Source organism: Sebastes umbrosus, chromosome 7 (genome assembly GCF_015220745.1).
Source record: "Sebastes umbrosus isolate fSebUmb1 chromosome 7, fSebUmb1.pri, whole genome shotgun sequence".
Lineage (NCBI taxonomy): Eukaryota > Metazoa > Chordata > Actinopteri > Perciformes > Sebastidae > Sebastes > Sebastes umbrosus.
This window is the reverse complement of record NC_051275.1, coordinates 1,561,806-1,586,857: the sequence shown is the minus strand read 5'-3', so window position 1 is coordinate 1,586,857 and position 25,052 is coordinate 1,561,806. Positions and strand designations below refer to the sequence as shown.

General features: G+C 43.6%; 1 protein-coding gene across 1 annotated transcript in view; it reads right to left on the bottom strand.

Moving 5' to 3' along the window:
* The window catches only part of robo1 (roundabout, axon guidance receptor, homolog 1 (Drosophila)), a 300,316-nt gene that overhangs the window by 122,178 nt on the left and 153,086 nt on the right, over positions 1-25,052 (bottom strand).

Here is a 25,052-nt window from a genome sequence, read left to right as displayed (position 1 = left end):
AGGGGAAAACTCAAGGCACAAAATGAAAGACGATTAAAAAGCCCTTCGTTACCATCGCTGCTATTTAATAGGTACTGCCTTTCCTTCAATCTCTCCCTTATCCTGTGGGTGCTACTGCCAGAGAGACGGTCAGACACACTACTGAGGACAAAACTGAGCAGTTGCAGCAGACATCTGCATGTGATGTGGAGACACAACCGAGGGACGCAGATGGGGCTTTTTGAAGTCTCTTGGCCATTACCTAGTTAACAAGCCTTTCAATTAGCAGGAATGGCAACAAATATCACTAAACACAGAAAAAATGGTTCATTTGGAGCTGAACTTAATTAATGCAATTCATCTCGCTCCCGAGAGAGCTAAGTAAAATACAGATAATGCACACAAAGAACAACGGAGAGGAAACACAGATTTTAATTAGAGATGTTTTATCAAACAACTCTGGCGTCTCAGCTGATGTCCTCCTGGCGCCGCTTAAATACTCCCCTGCATTAATCAGGAAGCTCACTGTAGAGCACATTATGGGTAGAAAGTCAGTAGAACTCTCTAAAGATTCTAAATCACGCCACCAGTTCTCTCCTTTTTCTTCAGTACTTCTTAAAAAGTAGCATAACAGGCAGGCCAAACCAATATGAATAAAGCCCGCTCTGATATTTATTTATACATTGTTTTATGCTGTGCACAGAGAAGCTCAAAGGTCGGAGCTAATGATGCCAAGATGATCTCTGCACACTGTTCGGATTCTTAAAAAGTATGGTTCAATAGACCGTAAAAAACATTGCAAATACTGTATAACAAACCATCTTTAAAATACATTTAAAGGGGAACACCACCTAAATTAAGAATTCCAATATATTATTTCCATGGCCTAAGAAATTTCAATCAATATTAATGTCTAAGCCAGAAACTACAGGGATCTGGCTACAACATACTGGCATCATATGAAAACTAAAAAAACCTAAGGAATCCATCGGTACCAACCATGTCATGCTACATGTAGCTTGTCGCGAAGGAGGCTAAATGACGCCATGAATTTAAGTACAATTTTGGCGAGGAGAAAATGGGCATGGCAATTTTCAGAGGGGTCCCTTGACCTCTGACCTCAAGATGTGTGAATGTAAATGGGTTCTATGGGTACCCACGAGTCTTCCCTTTACAGACATGCCCACTTTATGATAATCACATGCAGTTTGGGGCAAGTCATAGTCAAGTCAGTACACCTGACACACTGACAGCTGTTGTTGTCTGTTTGGGCTGCAGTTTGCCATGTTATGATTTGAGCATATTGTTTTATGCTAAATGCAGTACCTGTGAGGGTTTCTGGACAATATCTGTCATTGTTTTGTGTTGTTCATTGATTTCAAATAATTAATATATACATACATTTGCAGAAAGCAAACATATTTGCCCACTCCCATGTTGATAAGAGTATTAATACTTGACAGATCTCCCTTTAAGGTACATTTTGAACAGTTAAAAAATGTGTGATTAATTTGTGACTAATTGTGATTAACTATTTTAATCGATTGACAGCCCTACTCGGAACATTCCCCTGGGAGTTTTCAGTGTCATCTACAGTATCTTTCCCAATTCATTGTCCACACTTTATACCCTATGACATCACAAGTTTGAGGTCTAGCAGGATTTGGGAGAGAGTTGTTCATGTTTAATAGTTTTTGGACTGTCTTATAGACCATAGGATTGTGTATGATTTTTTTAAAATGGCTGTAGTTCCCCTTTAAAACCCATGCACAGCTATATGCTATTGAAAAAAAAAAGGTTGAATAACCTAATTAAACGAAGATAAATACAATAGTAGAAGCCGAACTGTGACGCCTGGGGGGGGGGGGGGGGGGGGGGGGGGGGGGGGGGTGGGGGGGGGGGGGGAGGGGGGGGGGGGGGGGGGGGGGGGGGGGGGGGGGCGGGGGGGCAGCCTGTACTACTCCAATTACAGATTTGGGGTTTTTTAGGTCAAATCTCAGTTAGTATGGCGAGGATTTAACTAATATTCAATTACACAGTGGCTTAGTTCTAATATAAGCCAGTAGATTTAGCTGTCAGTTAAGAGTTTGACAGCATTTCAACTAGAACAAATGGACACAGTGTTGTGGCCACGACAGATGTGTTTAACCTACAAAGATCCTGCATCCTGCTCGCACTTCCTGGTACACAAGCACGCTGTCAATGTTGTTTATGAGAGGTGTTTCCTCAAAAAACGTCCAGGCCAGAGTCACAAGTAAGATTGCATGTTGCATCAAACTGCATTGTGATTTCTACAATGCCACTATTCTTCAGTACTAAATTCCAAAGTGTATACTTCGGCCAGAAGTACAAAACATTGTGAGGCTGAAAATTGGGTGAAAAGCAGCGCACAGAGCCCCCCACACAGTAAAGAGGTGTATTGAGGTAGACAGCTCATACCACCCCCCTCTCATATACCATTAGTCCTGGCTGTGTGTTGCACATTCCAGCCCCCCTGAGTGTGTGTCAGAGAAGTGGGGCCCCTCCGCTGTATGGATCCGTCCATAGAGTGCTAATCCACCGCAGGGCCATGCAAAACAGGTGACGACCAAACATAAATAAATAAGAATGAGTTGAATCTCCCGTCTACTATTCCCATTTCAATCAAGTGCCGGGATGGAAACCAGACGGCACGGTCACATTCAGGGTCAGTCCAGGCTCAATTAGAAAGCCCCTTCGCTGGAAAAAAAAGAGCGAGCGATTATTTTTAAGCTCTTAAAGTGTCTCTACCCTGCTGGCTGAGAAGTAGGGAAGTGGGGTTTAGGAAGATAAAAAAAAAGAGTGCTTTTGCCCCCAAATCCGCCTTTCTCCCCACACCGGCTGTCACAATGTATAAAGTTTATAAACAGAGACAGACGGGATTAAAGGTGCAAGGAGGGAGGTCAAAGACAAGGTAGAGGGAGATTGAGGACCCCCAGCTCTCTCACTGACAGATACCAGTCGCCGGCAAGCGCCAAAGCTGAGGCTGATCACTGAGACCACACTGCGGCAGGAAAAAATACTTTGGAAACGAAACCCCACTCTATTTATTCTTATCACTCGTTTAGCGTTCAGTTCTGAGCCAGTACGTGCGGTATAATGACAGGCACCGCGCTGAGGGGGGGTAAAAGAGTGGAATACATGTTAGTGGTTTATATACCCAGGGAGGCATTATCATGTAAGTGGTAGTTACTGTACAGTAAAAACCCTACTTTTACAAATGATAGCAGCTGGGCCTCAGAGAGGGAGGGATGTATCCTGAACATAAGTGCTCTTCAGGGACACTATCCCTGCTTTTTGTCTGCTACATCAAAGAGCTGCAGCTGAAGAGCTTTCATTTCCAGTGCTGAACACTATGTACTTTGTCTACAAAACTTCCATATCGCTTTCTCCCTGACAATATCCATGTGCCACGCATGACAGGTACACAGGATCCCATACCTGGCTACGTTATGTTCCCTATTACTTCAGACGTTAAGTCCTCCTGGCTTCCATAAATAACCGAGTCTTGTAAAGCGGTGCTCTATTTGTGAACTGGGGATCACTCGGAGTATTTCATTAAAACTCTGCTTGATAGCGCAGCAGTTCATTTGATTACCTTGATGACATCCAGCTAGTTTTATGCTCTGCAGCTGCACACTATTAACGCACTACCTCGATCTACTTTCACTCATCACCCAAAGTGTAATTCCACCCTGAGCAATACGCATAGCACGACTAGATTTCATTATCTCAACGCCAATCCCTGTAATTTTCGCAAATATGGCGATGACACTTCTTTGGATCAGGAACAAAGGAGTTATATTGGTAAGAAAAAGGACAGCTGGGGGCGATCGTAGTTCAGCGATGCAGCATGAATGTTGGGGGAAATGTAGTCCAAGAATCCTTCAGAGTTAACCACTGTTTACTATCTGTGTCTCACTGTGTTCCTGACCCGAGGGGGTCACGCTGCGGCATTGTCCATCAGACTGAGTAGTTCCTTCTATTGGTCCAGTCCAGACACATTTAACTGTGTCAGCCAATTACAGGCCAGTGCTGTCAGCAGGGCAGAGTGATGCTGAAGCTCCCTGCTGAATGCAGGCATGTCGAGGATATCAAATCGGTTTCATCTGGAGTCCGTCCGCACACCCAAAGTGCACATATACGCACTTCCACACCCACACACATCATTGCTGAAAGATTTCCCCCTGGGTCTCATCCGTCTCACTTTGTTCCACAAACTCACTCGTGATCATTTGCAGAAAAAAAAACTTTGTGAGCATCTGTTTAACTTAGTTCTATGGGAGTGCACCGGAGAGTCTTTTAACTTGACATCAAAGCTGACCGATGAATATTGGTCCCTACAGTACTTAGCAACTATGAGCACTCGCTACAGATCAACTGGAGATATGGGGACTAAGAGGAACTCTGATGACTGGATGGAAAAAAACGGACAATAAGGCTGATTTTTCATAATTCATAATTTCATATTAAACGAAGAATTTGTTATGATCTCAAAACCTCTAAAGTGATAAACAGTCTCATTCTTCAACATCTGGGCTCGCTGAGGAGAAAATACTCCAGCTGCAAACTATCATATATGAAAAAAAAGGAAAACACTCTGATATATTCAATTAAAATTACACATTTAAAAAATGGCTTGATAATCCTTGACCCATCCGGGATATTCATCAAATCCCTCGACATTCCCCGTCTCCCAAAAGCCCATGACCAATGGGAAACCTGTTGAGATCAAATATTTTCCTATTACTTCACCGCTCTCCTCAGAAAAGCCAGATAGTCGAGGTAACACAGGTGTGAATTTAATGTTCTAGTCTGCCATTTCCATCCTGCAAACCTTTGTCTACAAGCGGATAGATGCTCATTCTCCGTCTGTGGCTGAGAGGATTACCAGGCGGGCTAAGGGAGAGTCGTATCTCACCTTGCAGAGATAAATCAGGCAGGGATACGGCGCTGCTCTGGAGAGCAGCTGAGAGGGAGAACAGAAACACCACACACAGCCTCCTCCGACTGACTGTTTGTTTAAAAGCTGCTTTAAGGGTTTATGCTCCGCTCTGCTCGGCCTGCCCTCAGGAATGAGCGGACCAAGTGGCACCTGGGCTCCAGGGCTGTTTGGAACGGTCACCTTGATCTCTTCTCCTGTGACAGTTTCCAGACAACGTGAGACAGAAAAGCTGTCTGCCGAGTACTTGGCCTAACTTTTTCTCTTCCACTGACCAGACGCTCTGATTTTCACTTCTCTTGGGAGTATCCTGACACCTTCTCACGTACGCTTGTTCTGTGGTATGAATACAAACAGAAGACGGTGTTTTTTACCAAGTCTGAAAAACAACAGAGGTGGGACCAAGTCATTGTTTGGCAAGTCACAAGTTAAGTCCTCAAGTCTTTGCACTCAAGTCCCAAGTCAAGATAAGCAAGTCCGAGTCAAAGTCCCAAGTCCAGACAGGCAAAGTCCTGAGTCCAGTCCCAAAGTCAAGACAGACAGGTCCTGAGTCATGCCCCAAGTCAAAACAGGCAGGTCCAAAGTCAAGACAGGCAAGTCCCCGAGTCAAGTCCCAAGTACAGACAGGAAAGTCCCGCGTCAAGTCCCAAGTCAAGGGACAGACAGGTCAAAAGTCAAGACAGAGAAGTTCCAAGTCAAGTCCCAAGTCCCGAGTCAAGTCCCGAGACAAGACAGACAGGTCAAAAGTCAAGACAGACAAGTCCCAAGTCAAGTCCCAAGTCAAGACAGGCAAGTCCCGAGTCAAGTCCCAAGTCAAGACAGGCAAGTCCCGAGTCAAGTCCAGACTGACAAGTCCCAAGTCAAGACAGGCAAGTCCCAAGTCAAGTCCCAAGTCATCCCAAGTCAAGACTAACAAGTCCCAAGTCCTAAACTGAGTTTTTAGTCCTAAAACAAGTGAAAATGCGCTCTTCACCAAATCTAATGCCATTTGCGTCTCTGTCCTGTAATTTTTGGCCGGCACGTTTCATTAGTTTCTTCTGCGAAAGTGGATTTGGGGAATTGAAGTGTTGACTTGCTGGGAAAGAATAATGTTAACGTCAGTTGATTCAGTTAATAAAGGAAAATGAATTGATTTGTAGCTTACTTTCTAAAATAACATGCTTTTTAATCTTCGGGCTTGGGGGAAGGTATCAAGTATTTTCAAGTGAAAAGGGTTCAAGTCCAAGTGAAGTCACAAGTCCCTGGTGTTAAAGTCCAAGTCCCAGACTTTTTTGATTTTGTCAAGTCGAGTCTAAAGTCATCAAATCTGTGGTTTGAGTATGACTCGAGTGCACACCTCTGGAAAAGAAAAATCTGACCTCTGAACCTTAGGAATGAAATTCACAACATAAGCATAAGAAACATACTGAACTGACATGCTCTCCAAGGTTACAGTCATTGCGGCAGCCAACCAGAATTTCTACAAACGATGACACTGCCATCTGACTGTCATCCATACTGTTGTAATACTTGTGTGCATCGACTTAAAGTGTACAGCACTATATCACATATAAAAAGTGAATTGTGACATTTCCCTTGCGTCCAACAGCACATGCCAAAGTGAATGTTAGAGTTTTCTTTACAGTTTTATGGTCAAGATGAATAACAGTTGATGTTCAAAATGAATATATTTATAGTTGTATGAGGACAGCTATAATAACGGTCTGTGGGTCTGGAGGACAAAGCTGACTTTATGTGGCTTTGCCTGAGGGAAATACTTGGAATCTTGCGGCGGGATGAAAGGAAACCATATTTTCTGATACAATTCGAAACTTGAAAAAACGCTGCAGCAGAAATTCCTTTTGTGGCAAAGTGAATCTAAAAAGAGTCCAAGTAGTGTGTGATCTATAGTCACTGCGAAGGATTTGCTTTGCCATGGTCATCGCTGAGACTTATCATTACTGCCATTTTTAAGAAAAATAACTTTGCCACTTTTAGGAAGGACAGATACTGATCATATGCCTCCAGTACAAGATGACACACTATATAATCTTCAGTGCCGGCTGGTGCATGAAAAATTGCAAGCAAAACTGTTATTTTACTACAGAAAAAAACTTCCTTTTTTATACACAATTTCAGTTAAGAGGTAGGTGTGTGTGTGTGAGCTACCCCAAGCAATTAGAAATTATTGATCTGTGGAATTCTCTCAACAATTGTTAATTAGAAAGAGCTTCAGTCTACATGGAATACCTGATGAGATGCTCATTTAAGAGAGAATAAGACAACAGGAATCGTGATAGAGTCAATGTGCATAAATGATGAAATATGGGTGTGCGATGGGCTGAAGGTAAGTGTAATTATGGTCCTGAAGGGATATTCAATGTCATTATTACGGGACTACTTTAACAGCTGATTAGATCAGGAATACACTCCCATCGCCGTGATTCATAGGTAGCGAAGGCTATAGCTTATAATGAAGACATGTAGGGAATGATATATTTAGAGAAAGGTGGAGAGTGGATACAGATGGCGCGGCAAAGACAGTTCTTTCATCTTAAAACACGGTCATTCATTTTTGCATATGAAAAAGTTCCCCCGCCACAAAGAGGATATCCTATAGACAAGGTGACCTCTAGGGCGTAGAACATCAATGGATCAGGTGCAGGCCAACTGTTCTATTGAAGGTGGAAGCTGAAAGGAATCATAGCAGCTTCAAAAGCAACGTTGGCTAAAACACAGAGAAAAAAGAGAGCACTTATAACAGTTGACATCAATCAATAATGATTTGGGGAATATGGATTCCCAGTTCTGTTTGACGCGAAAGCAGTGCTGGAGGGGGGATCTTTATTCCGAGCCTCACGCCGAGCGCGATGGCCGTGAAGAGTTTAAGAGCATGAATTAAATTTAAGAGCAACTCGCATTGTGGAGCAAACACTGCAGCGCCAATAAGGGATGAAAGCCAGACTGTCAGGCCACAGTGGCACTGAGAGCTTCACCGCTGAGGACAGTGTCCTGTTTGCCAACAGCAAATAACCGCCTCTGGCCCATTTAGTGCCATCTCTTTTTTTTCCGACAAACAAAAGCAGTCTGCGCTGAGATGACACAAGCTCTTCTTAGTGGCCGCTCGCTACAACCGCCCGAATCAAACACTGGGCTGTATGTGGAACGAGCCCAAAGCCAACACAGTAAAGAAGTCTGAACTAACCATAGTACATAAACACTACTACTGCCAGGCCAACACTCAGAGGAATTTTAAGTCCTTCTGTTTTGGCTCATTTGTTATCCCGGCATCTGCTTTGCATGGAAGAAAGTGTTCATTGGTCATGAAATCAAGTTTATGAGGAAAGCAAACTTAACACACATAAATACCTAGAATTCTTTTAGACTAGACAGTATACTGTTTGTCAGTTTTAAAAGCGATGCAATGCTCCATATAATATGCTAGACCTAAAGTCATGACAAAACTATTAACATTAGTCTTTAGCAGTCCAAAGTCCACATAAATAAGCAACCCTAGACTCCTACAAAATGACATCCCAGTATAACTTAAAGTGCATTCTCAATTAAGATTTCGAGGGAAGTGTATTTTCTCCCGGATTACAGTTGCAGCTTTAAAACACGTGTTAATGCTGTAAGAACTGAAACAAAACAAAAACGCAACAAAACTACTTGGTTAGGTTAGTAAGAAAAAACTCATGGTTTTGGCCTAAAATGACTATAAGACACCATATACGTGGGTCAGTAGGGGCCTACTATGCCTATTATGTTGTCAAATTGAAAGTGAAAATGAAAAGCAACACACTCTAACATGTTGTAGAAACTGAATGAAATGTTACAAACAAAAAGGCTTCTTTTAAGTTTAGGAAACAAAACCACTTAGTTAGTTTAGGGAGAAAAAACCGTTTTGGGCTTAAAACAACTATGTTTAAAAAGTGAAAGTGAAAGTGTGCTTATGAACACAAAGACAAATACACGTCAGTTCACAGTGGATGCGAGTCCTACGGGTCTCCTAGAAAAAAACCCTGTGTTTTGTGTACCATCCATCACATTCGCCCTCCACCCATATGGAGTATCAGGCCGTCTATGCTACAGCGCCTCACTTCCATCGAATTACTTTGGGCCCGCTAGAGGTCGCTGTTCTTTTATACCGTCTTTTGATGATTTACCCTGTGAATAAATGATAATACTACGAGTGCGTGTAGTAGGCCACTATTGACCCACATCTACGGTGCTTATAGCAACTGATATGCCTACTCAATAGCCTGACCTCCTTGCACAGACTTCCGTGAACTATTACAAACTATTTGTGATTACATCAAAAGAAACGTAATCTGTGACAAAATATGTTTTCCTTTGAAACATAATTCATAATGAAGTTTTGTTGTATGGGGAACGTACTTGTTAGGAGACAGGGCTGATAAAAAGGCAGCGAGGAAGGTAAGTGCAACAGAAAATAAACATCAACTGAGTAACGGACCACTCCTTGAGTCTGAACTGGGTCAGAACAGGGAATCAACCTGCTGCTAGGCTTTTACACATCACTGCTACACACTGAGGCCGTAACACAGAGGAAGACAAACAAGTCTTACAACAGACCAACATACTGGTATAAAATGGCCCGTCGCCATGCATGTGGCTGCCAGTGAATAGAAAAAAGAACAAGGAAACAATTTAAAAAAGCCAAGGTAAGAGAGTTGAGACTGACTTTAGGGAGATATCTCAGCTGGCAAGCGCTCAAACAACCTCCAAATGCAGACACATGTAGCTATAAACACACACAGGCGCTCACAAACAAATGTCACACACAAACACGCACACATCACACTCCAGGGACCACGCACGCATACATTCTACGGCAGCATGCTTATAGAGAGTTGCCAGCTGTCGGAGATCTTTGAGAGAACAGAACACCACCTGTCCCCTTATCTTCCCCTCAAGAGCCAAGAGAGAATCTCCGTCCAACTGGAGCCACCTCCATCTCCTCTCTCATCCTAATGGCAGCTTGTCCGCTATTTTCTCCTCGACAATTTATCCCCCGTCTTTGTTGTCCCTTCCCATCTCTCCTTCTGCGTCTTTTGATCTCAAAGCACCAGATTCCGTGCGGTTATTTTAAAAGCCATCAGGGCTTTTCTGACGAGAGAGCGATCTAAAATGTTGTACCTGGTGGTGGTGATGAGGTTTAGATTGGGTAAGGAGGGACAGCCAGATGTTGTTCCTGTTGTTGCCAGACAGGATTTGGCCGTCGGGTCAGTGACAGTGTGTGTGTGTGATGGGGGTGCAAGGTCAACATTTCTCTGTCTCTGTGTTTACATGATCACCACTCTTTCACCTCTCTGTGCATTGTTTGGCTTTTGGTTAGCTGAGTCGTTTGGGTGAAGACAGATTGATAGAAGCCAAGCTGAAGCATGGGCAAACTCCGACCACAGCTAAACTCGGTGTTGCTGCTTCATGTGTAAAAACACCAGCCAATGTGATACCTCGCAGACCTTGAGAGTAAGAATGAATGATAGCGCAATCAGCCCTGGCTCTGGGGTCTAAAGGGTGTAATATGTGACCGTTGTCGGTTGCTGTTTGTATGATGGTTGAGCTATAGAGTGACTGAGAGAGGGAGCGGCGTTAGTGAGAATAAAGCATCAATCAGAGAAATAAAACTTTATTTTCTAATTGTTTCACAGCGCTTACATCCTAAAACACAAATAAACACCAACTAACTCCGACAACTCTGAATAATTCCTGCGGGAAGATGCCGAGTTGCCAGATTTTGATGAATGCAGGCTTCCTGTCTTCTTGCATGTGACTCAGCGCTGCTCTCGTCAACTACCGACATACACTGATCATAGCTGCCACACAACATCATAGCTGCACTGCCACAGCACAGAGAGGATCAGGGGGATCGCTGGAGAACCAATGCACATAACACGAACCAGTTCTCATCCGTGAAATATCAGCTGCTTTGGTTATCTAACAGAGCTAAAGGGGGACTTGTGACTCCGTATCAGAAGCCGAGGGGCCGTGACAAAGAGGCGGCATTTGAAACACCTGAACGGGCTGAACACCCTGCGGCGCTGGCTGGGGGTTACACCCCCACGTGGGGCCCAAAGTGCTTTTTGCAGATGCCCAGAAGCGGTCCGAGTAGAGCAAAATAATAAGAAGACAAAATAACAGACATAGGGCACCACCGCACACTTCTAGTGGGGCATAAGTGATGAAATTGAGAGGGATTATTTTTGTATCCAGTCCATAATTGGTTTTTTTTGCGTTACTTATTGCGTATTGTACCTTGAAACAGAGCTCCCCACTCTGCGACAGTCCATATACTGATGTAGAGCACAGTGTTAATGGCAGCTTTGCTCGGGAAGCTGTTAAAACAGGGGAGCGTTCTCACAATCTGCGCTGGCAGCTATAGAACCGCCAGTTAAATAAAAGCAGTATGTGCAGTTTTCCAGGTAACCAGCTGTAGTGAGAATGTATAGATGATGGCAGTGCTAATGGGCCAGAGTTCCTCTGAGAAACACACACACACACACACACACAGACCTTCCTGCTCGTACTGTATACACAGCACAGGAGCACTTTAGCCTGGGAAAGCCTGGTGGAAGAAATGAGTGATGGCCCAACCAGCTGTCTGGGAGTTTATGGTCTGAAACGTGGAGGCCGGCTGATGTTTTTTCAGACAACCTGAGCAGCACTATAGCAGATGGAGGTCACCGCTGGGTAGCACAGCTAAAATTAACCCGACAGCTTAGTGTGAATTAAGCTGGGCCCCTGGGCAGGGAGCTCACATCCCACAGGAATTGAGGCGGGGTGCTGGGCAGGGAGAGTACCAGGCCGGCGGGGACCAGACTGCAGCTGAGGAGAGGTTCAGCACGAAATCAGCAGGGTTCCCTCTGTCATCGGAGCAGTCACTCCAACTCCTCCGAGGTTGAAAGTGAATTTACATGGCAGTGGCGAACCTTGGGTAATGTGATTAAATCCCAGCAACACACTGAGCGATGATTAACTTATTCTCTCCCCCTCTCTGTGCCCTTCCACGCTGCTTCTTGCATCTCTGTCAGGCAATCAATAAAGCTATTATAGCTCCAAATCAGTAGGGTAATTAACTTACGGCTCCACCTGCAGAGTCGGCACTCTCCGCTAATCCATTGGCAGGGAAAAAAACGAGACCGGACGCAAAGGCCAGGCCCCGAGATCATCTGCTACCACACCACCATTATCAGCAGGATGCTCACAGAGAAAGCAAAACAGGTTCTGAGGTCCAAACACGGTGCTAGTGGTTACAGTGAGTACGTTTACATAGTCACAAATATTCCGCTATTATTCTAAATAGGGCAATATTCTGAATTTGATACGGGTCATGTAAACAGCATATTCCGTTTGGATTGTCTGAATTAGGCTTTATTCCGAATGGAGCATAAACCGATTAAGACATGTGGGATATGCCGATAATATTTGTGTTTAGGAGCATTCTATGGACATATATATATATATATATATATATATATGTTATACAGCACATTCAGTTGGGGTTTTTAAGGCAGTTTGCTTCAAGGGACCTTTTGCCTGTTTACGGCCAGCTCTGTGCGATGTAAACAAACCAACTAGCCAACGGTTTAGAGAGATGCATGCCCAAAAGAAAAAGCCCACAATTCCTGGTCTACTTTTAAGACATTATGAAAGACTTGGATATCAACAGGTTTTGGATATGTGCAAATTAGGGCTATCAAAGTTAATGCGATAATAACGCGTTAGCGCAAATTAGTTTCAACACCACTAATTTCTTTAACACAATAACTTGCGTTTTTTTAGGTTGTAAGCGGGCTCCATCGGTACCAACTATGTGATACTAGCTTATTGCGAAGGATGGCTAGATAACACTCCAAACTTACGCTAAATTTTGGCGAGGAAAAACTGGCATGGCCATTTTCGGAGGGGTCCCTTGACCTTTGACCTGAAGATATGTGATACGAGTCTCCCCTTTACAGACATGCCCACTTTATGATAATCACATGCAGTTCGGGGCAAGTCATAGTCAAGTCAGCACACTGACACACTGACAGCTGTTGTTGCCTGTTGGGCTGCAGTTTGCCATGTTATGAATTTGAGCATATTTTTTATGCTAAATGCAGTACCTGTGAGGGTTTCTGGACAATATCTGTCATTGTTTTGTGTTGTTAATTGATTTCCAATAATAAATATATACATATATTTGTATAAAGCAGCATATTTGTCCACTCCCATGTTGATAAGAGTATTAAATACTGGACTAATCTCCCTTTAAGGTACATTTTGAACAGATAAAAAAAAAATGTGTGATTGATTGCGATTAATCGCGATTAACTATGTAAAATCATGTGATTAATTCACGATTGAATATTGTAATCGATCGACAGCCCTAGTGCAAATATCGCAATGCCGACCGTTTCAAAAGCTGGTTGAAGGAATGAAAGAGGGAGGTTGTGTTCGCACGGTTGAACAAGTCCGCCAGTTACGTTCATCGAGTATGCACGGCTGCATGTAAAAGGGAATATTAGTGAAGACTCGTTTTCTTTAGCCATGTAAAGAGCTTAGTGGGAATACTGTCTTTTTTGGAATAAGGGCAAAAGCCGTAATATTTTGTGCATGTAAACGTAGTCATTGTAAGGCTGTAGGGAAGGTTGGGGCGTTACTGTACAAGAAAGGGATACTGGTTAAATATGAGTTGAAAACTGGCATAGGTGAGTGTCAAAACCTCAGCTATTTTTAGGGAAGTGCAGACTCTGGGAAAAGGACTAGCTCTATCCACTCCCGGTCACTGAAGGCTTTCTATCCCATCCATCAGATAGGAGCCGATTGGCTAAATTGGAGCTGAGGCACCGCTGACTGACAGATTAGAATCTGATACCAGTGTGAGGCGGAGAAGGGAGAGAGAGAGAGAGGTCTGGAAGGGAGAAGAGACATGTCACCCCCGAGCCTAACAGCAGCACTATGGTCATACAATACCGGGCCTCACTGAGTCACATGTCCAAACTTACCCACAGCAACTCACTACTGTTTGAATTCTGAATGGATCCTCTCCACTTCTCTCCTTTTACACATGACGTCCCTCTGTCTGTCTTTATCCAGCTCTTTTGCAGTATATGGTTACATGGGGATCCTTTTGTGTCCTTGCCACACCCTGCTCAGAAAGGTCACGGCCGGCACAAAGAGGAGGTGAGGGTGTATCTGTTCTATTCATCGCTTAGTCAGGCTGCCCTTCTCCTCATGGCCCTAATTAGACTATTGTATATGTTTACATACACTCCATTTGAAGATCATTATGTTCACCACTAAGCCTGAGGTGTGTAAACAACATTCTCCAAGTTAATAAGACGAGACAGATGTTTCAAACTAAATATTTCAGATATGACCTGCATACTTTCAATTATGCTCCGTGCTAGTCTGTTGCTCATCCATTCCTTTTTGTCCTTTGTCATTAGTGCATTGTTACTGTGGTAATCCTTTCATTTGTAAAGTGAGACGGAGTATGCTTAGAAATGAACTGCTAGCGTCAGAGAGAGGTCAGGAGAACACAGATCTTGCATAAGAACTACACTGTGATAATGTGCGACAACAAACCGCTCATACCGGCCCTATTTTAGGACGCACTCTTGCATCCGTGACACAACAAGGAGACACTCATTTTCTCCCAATTGTTGCTGTAATGATTCAGATTAGCTACCACAGCAACCAAGGACAAGTAGATGACAATTGAATGCCATCATGTATCCCCCCCCCCCCGTTTGCATTTGTCATTGACTGATGGCAGGGCTGTTACAGTCAGTTAGACTGCATTTCATTTGCAGTCAGACGGCAAAGGGCAGATCATTATCAGTGTTTGGCTCTGCTGCTTACCTCTCCAGCACTTCCTACAACTGTGATAACATTTCTGATTCCCCCACCTTTCTCCTTCTCCCTTCGCAAAGGCCTTGGAAATAAAGCCTATCTCTCTTGCCTCCATCTTTTCCTCTTCACAGGAGACAGAGTGATGGAAAGCAACACAGTGGGGAAAAGGAAGAGGGGAGAAATAGAAAGGAGAGGAAAACAGGGGAAGATATATCAGATAAAGGCTGATACAGCACAAGGGCGCACAGACACTGTTTCCTGTGTTATCAGTTCATTGAACCTGAGCAGAATCAGCCTGTCTTCCTATGGCTACTGTTGGGCAACTAAAACTCTCTCAACACCTCCATAAACCCAGTAAATGTACAAATTACAGATACCATCCGTGTCAGGGTCAGATAACATTTGTCCTAAAATATTTACTAAGTAAATATGTAGTTTACTTAGATTGTAGCGGGATCAGTTTTAAAGCTAGAGTGAAGATACTGGCATCCTATGAAACTAAAAAAAACAAGGAATCCATCGTTACCAACCACGTCATCCTAGCTTGTCAAGAAGGATGTTAAGTAATGCTCCAAACTGAAATTTTGGCGAGGAAAACCTGGCATGCATAGCAAGCATATTTGCCCACTCCCATGTTGATAAGAGTATTAAATACTTGACAAACCTCCTTTTAAGGTACATTTTGAACAGATAAAAAATGTGTGATTAATTTGTGATTAATCACGATTAAATATTTGTATCGATTGACAGCCCTAATATACTTACATGACTAATACCACAGTTCATTGTCAATGTTACTTTAATATCCACAACCTAGTATGGGGTTGTTACTGTGCCAATATACAGATGTACTTGCTTAAAAAAGTACCATAACTTGTTCTGTTTCGTTTTGTGAAAGCAACCGGAACTCAGTATTTGGGAGAAAGCTTGTCAGGCCTGTTCCTGACATTTCACTGGCCTTGTTCCGTACCCTCGCTGCACTTTGACCGAGAGCTCGCAGATAGATGTGTGCACTCTGCTGAGAGAAACTGTCAATAGGTGGCGAATTGGTGGTCTGTCTCCTGGGAATAAACAGTGAAGACGAGGACCAGGCCATCACAAGGTCCGTGCAGGCGACCGAGCGTGCCCATAGTGCACATTTTTCTAACTTTTCCAAAATGTTGTGTCTAAAAGAAATCCCTGAAGTTCCAGTCTCCGAACCCCTTAATCCCTCCTAACTCCATCGTCTCGGATCGAGGAGCATGATAGAAGGTTTCAAGCGAGGGCTTAACCCAGGTTTAATAACCAGAGCATGTCCGCAAGAGCAGAGCACCTCGTCATATGACCAGATACCAGAGTGCGAAAGCGCACAAACTTCACAGACACATACACACACAGTGGCCTCTCTGGCCACAGGAGAGGCTCAGACCAAGAGGAGATTACACCTCACAACAAGAGTAAGACCCTGGTCTCTACAGAAGAAGTGGAGATTAGAGCCAGCAGCATACATTCATCTGGTTTTCTCACGAGCACTGACACATAGCTTACCACCGAGAGCATCTATCACGTGTGAGCAGAGCCGAAGACCAATATGGAAACATGTTGATAATAGATGCACATCCAAAAACACACAGTGTAGAGGGTTTTTAAGAGGGAAGGAAGTGAAGCTATCAGCGGTAGTGGAAGTAAAGGACTGCCGGACTCAAGAGCTCTCATGCTGTATCTTATCTGCTCCAGACTGGCACTCCATAGTGTTAATATCATACTTCACTCTCCTGGGAGGCCTGCACCCATCCTACCCATGATCCCGTTCTGAGCTGTAGCCAGAGGCAAGGATTACATAGAGATGAATAAGCAGTCACTGTGGCGACCAGAAAAAAAAAGCTCTGACGCACAAGAATTTAGGGGGGAAGTGTCCAGACACCCAGACGGAAAGCTGGGCAGTACTTTTTCAAAGCCATCCCGAGAGATATCTGGGCTATGTCAGTGTGTGTAAAATGGATAGACTGCAAAAAGCTCCACAGAAACAAGAGGGAAGTGCTTAAAGTGGGCTCCATAAGTCAGCATTCCCTTCCTTTGCTAACGGAGATATTTCCTACATGAATGAGCACAGAGAGGAGATCGGAGAAAAAAAAAAACAGAGAGGATGACAGCTGTGTTAGCACATCTAATGCGTTTCATTCTTTATCTTTATAGAGAGCGAGATCAAACAGGCAAATATCGATCACACTAAAGGGACTACGCCTTCTGAGGAAGGAGAGCCTCATTCACCAGGGCTCTTATTGCTTTATGGTGCAATTTCCTCCTAAATTCCACCCGTGACAATCTGATGATGCAGATGATAAGATACAGCGTGAGATTATCTCTTGCGCTATTCATTTTCCTTGTCTCAAAATCTCAGCCCGGCTTTGTCTTCATCTTGTGTTTCTCTGTAGGAAGACAAGAGACAGAAGGAGGGATGAAAGGGGTTCTGGTGGTGTACATGTCTCCCTCATCTTCCCTGGCCCAGTAGGCTGTCAGAGACGGCTGGAGCATGGAGTGATTGATGGGACTTTGGCAGGCTCCTGTACACCTGCCCTTTTAGCTCATGTACAGACTCCTTCACACAACACTCTGCTACACATTGTTCACTAGAGTGTAGACAGATTGATGGAATCAAACACATACACGCAACACACGCTCTCCCCCCAAACACAGCAAGCGTCGCCTCACCCGATTTTCATTCTGCTATAAACCAATCCATTCATGCTACTTTGTGTGTTCTCTTCAGGCTTGCTGCCAGTGTTTGCTGTAAAACAACACAAAAGCAGACTAAAAACTCTGTTAAAAAGCCGCCGTGCTTCGCTGCTCTGGCTCTTATCCGCTGCACTCATTCCCGCAGCGAGCATTTTGAGCTCTTGGCCTCGCATCTAGCCGGCAGTATTAGTTTTGGCGGGGGAGCACTGTGTGTGGGCAAGGTTACGCCTGTGTGTTTATGCAAACTAAAAAATCCCCAAATCAGTGTGACATTTGACACATTTTTACATGACTGAAAGAGACATGAGCATCTTCTTTCTCTTCACTCCCGCTGCTGTCACTGCGGGGACTGACAGTTGCATTTTGGATCAATTTATGTCAGCCAATATCTGCCAGGATGTGTCTTATGCGCATTTTAACATGGTCAAAGTTTTAAAAGGTACGTATCCAGGTCACTAAGAAGCACAGCATGCTGTCAGAGGGAACACATTTTTTTTGTAATCAGGCATGAAAACTCATCAGGGGTGAAAAAAGGTGACAAAGATGCGAATGACCCCTGGAATTTCTTTTTTTAATCTTGGTGCATTCTGGCTATAATTTTGATCACTGGCAAAGTGCACCAATGTATGCATGAATAGTATAAAATAAAACATTTTACCTTCAAAAAGTATGCTACTAGTGATAAAGGAGTCGTATTTATCTTCCTACTGAACAAAAACATGTGCTTATTTAACTATCCAACTATAGTTTAGAATAAAAATAACACACATATCTGTAACTTTAAAGTCAACCAGAATCTACATCAGTCAAAAAGAAACAAGTTCAAATTCGTGTCACTTTCATTGGTACACTGCCCTTTTATTCTGACTGCACACTGACAACCTTTTACTAATTCACCAGTAGTACGTTCAGTGTCAAAGACAGACACAATCCTCCTGCTGTGGACTGAGGCAGCATTTTGCTCACTGGTAACTTTGGTAAACAATTTTAATTATGCGTAAAGCGTACAGCTAGAAGTTCCCGCTTGTGAATTTTGGTTTCTGCATTACGTGCATCAATCTTTTTTGCGTCAGCGGTTAAAATTAAACGGATTACGACGGGATAATTAAATTTAAACCTAGTTCACACTACATGACTTTAGCCCTGATTTTCTGCTCCCCAAAAGTTTTTGGAGCTCACCTTCAGATCAGAAGCAAATCGGCGTTGGCTCGCCGCTCGCACATCGGTGCTCGAGTGTCATGTGTGAACTGCTCACCGACAATCACCGAGAGAATCACCGACGTAAGCATATCTAGCATGCTAGATATCTGGACCTGTCGGGGACTCCGGCCACGAGCTACAGCCACTGAGAGCGCAGGACATGGGTTGAGGGTAAACCAGGGGGAGGAAGGGTCGCCTGTAACAACAGAAACTTACTGTATGTATTTGCAACACGAGCAGTTGTGGTTGCACGTAGAGGAATAAATAGTAAAAAAGAGTGTTGAAACCGGTGGCTATTTTTTAAACACATGTGCCAACGACAACATCAGCAATGTGTCAGTCATGTCGTGTGAAAACCAATAACGACTAAAGATGAAGAAAGACTCATGATTACAAGACGGCAAGTTGTGGTCGTGTGAACAATACAGCAATCTGATGACTTTGAAAGTCTTGTAGTGTGAACTTGGCTTTAGACGGAGCACTTGCACCCATTAACAACCCCTGATTTAAAAAAAAATCATCGGATCTGCACCAATCAAGTAGGTAATCTATTTTGGATTCAAAATGGCAAATTTCACCAGAAGGTGACAAGTTTGCATGTCTGTGGAACGCCGGCCTTTGTTGTGCATCACAGAAATTCTCTACCGAAAATGGCATTTAAGGTATCGACCAAACACAGCTAATAGATGCTGCAGGTTTAATGACATGGATTGCATTGATTTATGCAAACGCCCTGGAGTGCTAAATATGCTATGCTAGACAGACCACACGCAACATGCATGATAAAAAACGGCTCGCTTGCGTATATGGATTAACAGAAGGCTAATTGAAATGCAGGTGTAAAACACGTCTTCCCTACAGAGGTTTCAGACTGAGCTGACAGATATGCTGGTCGGGGGGGGTTGTTATTTCAAGATTAACAGCATTGGACTGAAATAGCCTTGAACAACAGAGCAAGATAAACTAAAAAGAAACCAAAATGTATTAAATGAATGTAAAGGGATTTGTTTTAAAACTAACAGCATGAATGCAAAACTTTTTTACAGTGGTATAAAACAGAGTTTTCTTAGCAAGGCAGAGTTCAGCTTTGTCATCCACACACACCACTGGGCTGTGAGATTGTGACGGCAGAGTCTGAATTCAAACATAAAACAGATTGGAGTGGAGGCCAAGGAAGAGTCTGTGGTGTGGAGCCCACGCCTCGGCTGCGTGTTGACTCATGAAGCAGACCCTGGCTGTGCCGTTTGCACCAATTTGCTCTGAACCTCCCTGAGACAAATAACTGCCACGGAGCTGTAACACACTCTGCCTCCAGTCCCCTGGCCGCTCGCCAGCACACTCACTGCTGCTTCTGCTGGGGTTAGCTGTCCTGACTTCTTCTTCTTCTGCTCTCTCCTTCTCTGCCGTTTCTTTGTCTCTCCCTCGCTCACTTTTTCTTTCTCTTCAGTCTCATTTTATATTATTTGGAACTCCTTGACAATAATGCCGAGCAGAAAAGGGAGGTTAAGAGGAGGCCGCACGGTGCCCCAAAATAACAAAACAGAGGCAAAGGACGTGATCAAGTCCATGAAATTCAAAAAACAGAGAGCTGATGTTGCCAGGGTTAGGCTAATGAAAGTCAAACACCATGACAAATGAATAATTACTGTGGCACCAAAAAAGAAGCTGTTTCAGTCATGAGGGCTTGTTCCATTTTGGTGGGTAGCAGTGGAGAAATAATGTTAGTTAAGGCCCTGTTTCCACTTCCCCCGGGAACTAAAGAACTTTTGAGGAACTCATCGCGTTCCGACCGCAGGACCAGGGTCTAAATTGAGTTCCGGGGATATTTTATTGGGCCTTTTTACCCCCAAAAAGGCCCTGGTCAGAGGGTCGTACTTTCTGTAAGTACTGGAATTTTCGTGCTGGAGTTTGCAGGGTTGACTGTCGCTGATTGGTGAAACACACAACACACACACACCACACAATACTACTGCTTCAACAGCTTCAACTTGTGTACTGCTTCATTCATAAACAAGAGAAGTACTCTAGTATAAATTTAGGACCATTTTAGGACGAGGGGGAGAACATTTCTCTTTGTTTGATCACATTAAAAGTAAAGTTAAAACTCTGCTGTCGGCCTCCCAACTCATTTCAAAAAAAGACTGAGGGAAAAAAGAGAGAGAGAGAGAGAGAGAGAGAGATCGCAAGGGCGAGTGGTGACGTTAGAAGAGGGAGACGAGTGAGAGAGTGCGGCGGTGCTGTGAATGAGAGAAAGAAGTTTCTGATTGTCACTCAACACTCAAAACACTCAACAGATGATTCACTGTGGAGACAGATAGAAAAGAGGAGAGATGGGTGAGGGCAGAGGAGAGAGAAATGTGAGATAAACTCATGTGTTTTGTGTCAAGAGGAGGGGTTTAGTATGAGAAGATCCTGAGTCTTTGAGAGCCGACAGATGTTGCACAAGGGACTTCCTGCGAGAGAGACAGACGGGTCCTTGGATCAGTGGGTGGTGGCCACGCTGCCTTTAGACTGGCGCATGCCAGCCAACTGTCTTCTCCGCTCTGCAGATGACCCCAAATCTGTCAGGATGAACTCTGCCGCCTTCAACACATCCGGAGCCCCGACCTTCCCCCCACTAACCAGGGGAGCCAGCTGGCTGCACATGGTGACGGAGATTTCACAGAAGCAATCAAGATCAGTGAGATTCTGATATAAACTTGGGCTGCCTAGAGTTATATGCAACGGGGCGAATTCAAGTAAACACCCCTTCGCTTCTGTTGTTAGTGGCTGTAAAAAGTAAACTGTGCCTCTGGAGAGGGAGAGAGGAGAGTCTGTGTGCGGATACAAGGCCTGCAGCCAACCCTGTGCGGTCAGTGCTGTGCAGTCAGCCAGGCCACTAGACAGCAGGCCCTGAGGTTATCGCCCGCTCAAGTGGAGCAGTGTGCCGTCCATTACCTCACTTTACTATCTCCGCATCCAGGAGAAGGGAAACAAGCTATTCATAGAGCCTCTCAGGGGCCTCCTGCACAGAGCTGCTGGGGAAAGAGAATTACTGTGACATGTCACAGAGTTTACAGTATACTGCACGCACACTGTGCCGATGTGAGATGTCAGAAATCACTAATTAACAACACACTCTCTATTACTTTTAAATTCTCATAGTAGATTTTTGGTTTCATTCAGTGATTGGCGATGCACAGGTTACGGGAAATAGAATCACAATGTTTCAAAATACTTTTTAGTAGGGCTGTCAAATTTAACGCGATAATAACGCATTAATGCAATTGATCATTCGGAGGTTGTAGCAGCTCAGTTTTAAAGCTAGAGTGAAGATACTGGCATCATATGAATACTAGAAAACCAACCATGCACTATGCTAAATATTGCTGCAAACTTAGGCTAAATTTTGACGGGGAAAAACTGGCATGGCCATTTTCAAAGGGTTCCCTTGACCTCTGACCTCTAGATATGTGAATGTAAATGGGTTCTATGGGTACCCACGAGTCTCCCCTTTACAGACATGCCCACTTTATGATAATCACATGCAGTTTGGGGCAAGTCATAGTCAAGTCAGCACACTGACACACTGACAGCTGTTGTTGCCTGTTGGGCTGCAGTTTGCCATGTTATGATTGGAGCATATTGTTTTATGCTAAATGAAGTACCTGTGAGGGTTTCTGGACAATATCTGTTCATTGTTTTGTGTTGTTAATTGATTTCCAATAATATATATATATATACGTACATTTGTATAAAGTCGCATATTTACCCACTCCCATGTTGATAAGAGGATTAAATACTTGACAAATCCCCTTTAAGGTACAATTTGAACAGATAAAAAATGTGTGATTCATTTGCAATTAAATATTTGAATGGATTGACAGCCTTACTTTTTAGTAACTCAATGTGTCTGTACTCTTAGTTCTTTATCACCTGGCAGCTGTTGAGCACAAGGAAGTTCATTGTTTGACGTCGGCATCTCTAATACAAAGGAAACAATCGCATAATAGGAAAAGAATCCTATCTTGAGCTTGTTTGAATACACAAGGCAAACAGGATTCTTGGTAAATGCATTAGCCCAGGCTTGGAGGTTAAGAGGCTGAGATAGAGAGATTGTGGGCTGTTACTGTACATGTGGTTAATGATAACCAAACAAACTGGGTTAGCTTCTCCTAGCCTGGCAAACAGGACTTGTTGAAACTTTGGATTATGTTAACAAACGCTGGTGAGTAAGGGAAACTGTAAAAGCCGGGCTCTTAGAATAACAACTCAGAAAAGTTGTGTTTTTAGCTTTTAGAGTGAAAACGTTAAGAGGGGGAGAGCTCGGCAAAGTAAACGCTATTAAACCGCAACTTCCTTCTTTGGAGGTTCATTGGAAATTAAAAGCCCGGGTAAAACACCCCGTCTACAACGTTCAACTCATAACAGTTAAGGTATGACAAGCATCTTTAACACAACATAGAGTCCCAAATGCTCTAAAACTTTCTAATACGCCCTCGTGAGCCAGATTTATGGCTTGTAGTTTCTTCAGTTTAAATGAAGCCTTGTAAAGACAACTCACTGTTTCTTTTTCTACAGCCTTTTTCTCCAGCAGGGTTCCATCCCGGTTGCTCCGACAACATAATTATATGTAGTTAAGCGTGAGCTGCAGAGAGGGGAGCGAGAGACACCGACTGAGCGAGAGGGAGAGAGAGGGCTGGAGCACAGTGGCTTGTCATTATGGGTCCGTTGAACCTTCTACAGAATAAGCAGCCCATACTTGAGGCCGAGCCAGTGCTACTCTGTACTCTGGTCCTCCTCGCGAAGTCCTGCCAAGTGTCTACTTTCTACTCAAAAATCCCACCTCAGAAATAAACACTGTATATCATCTACTGCTAGGGAAATCATTTCTGCATTCTGACCTGTGGACACTTGCAATGTGCCAAACACTTGAGTTCTCTTATATTTATTTCATATTAATAATTAATTTGGTTCTAAAGTACTTTGGGTAATTACATTTAAAATTGTACAGAAGTGTGATTTTTGTGTTGACAGGCTTGGAGATATTGCAGGATATATGAGGACAAGACACCATCTGCTCCACAACTCTGCACTGCATCTCCTCTCTGATCACCTGAAGGGAGACTTCTACTCTCAAGTCATAGTAAAGGGCTCTAAAGTGACGCTCTTACTAGGGGTGAAAGAAATATCGATACACGAGTATCGCGATACTATGTGTTGTAATACTGTATCAATCCTCAAAAACACTATCCGTTTTTAATCAACCTATTAGAAATCTGGCACAACTTTCTGTTGTGTTCTTATACCAGTGATTCTCGAAGTGGGGTCTAGGGGGTCTGTAAAAAGCTTTCAGATTCATTCATTTGAATCATCATGTACATCATTTTTAAAAATAGGCTATACGTCAAATTATTCCAAGGGACATACATGAGGGGGTCCCTGGTATAATCTCTATCTTTTAAGGGGTCAGTGGCTAAAAAAAGATTGAGAACATCTGCTTATACTGTGACACCTTTCCTAAAATTACAATAAACAAAATAGTATTGCCTTGTATACCCCCCTGTATCATGATACGTATCCTTTCGCCAGATTCTTGCCAATACACTGCCCTTCTTCTTACTTAGCGTTTCACTTAGCCGACATTTGAAGATGGACAATATCGAAAATGGCTTTAAGAGCGGAGCATCTGTACCCACCAGAGACACTAATACAGCTTAAATCCAAAGATGCACAGCGAGCAGCCCCACTCTATCTGACCGACACCTCATACCCCAAGACCCTCAAAAGCCGGGAAGCCCCCGCAACCCCCCCATACTCCACATTCAAACACACACAATTCTTTCTTTCCCCATCTTGATTAGATTACAGTGAGCGGCTTGGGTGACAGCCTCTGGGCATGCTGGAGGAGCGGTTGATATCTGAGCTCTCCTCCTCAGCCTTCTCTCTCAGACAGTCAGAGAGCAAAGAGATACTATATCTGAAGAGCTGACCTCACCAACGAAGCAGGCCCTTTAAAAGAAGCATGGGAACAAAATTTGTCAACACAGGTCGCCACTCACGAAACGACTAAATGGTTTAGAAAGATTATTCTCTCTTCCTACATCGCATACCCAGCAACTGCCAAATATACTCCTCGCCTAATATGTCTCCAAGCCTGCTCGTTGACCCCAAGAGATGCTTAAATCCACTTTACATCAAAGCCAGCCTGGTGTTGCGTGAGTGTGGCAGACAGTAAAGGGAATATCTGATACTTCAATGAGATGAGTGGGGAAAGCTCTTATTAAAAGATGACTAAACACAGATGCAACGATTGCATTCCTTTCAATATAAAACCCTCATATCTATCTCTCTGACAAAAGCAGAAGCAGGGTCTGAA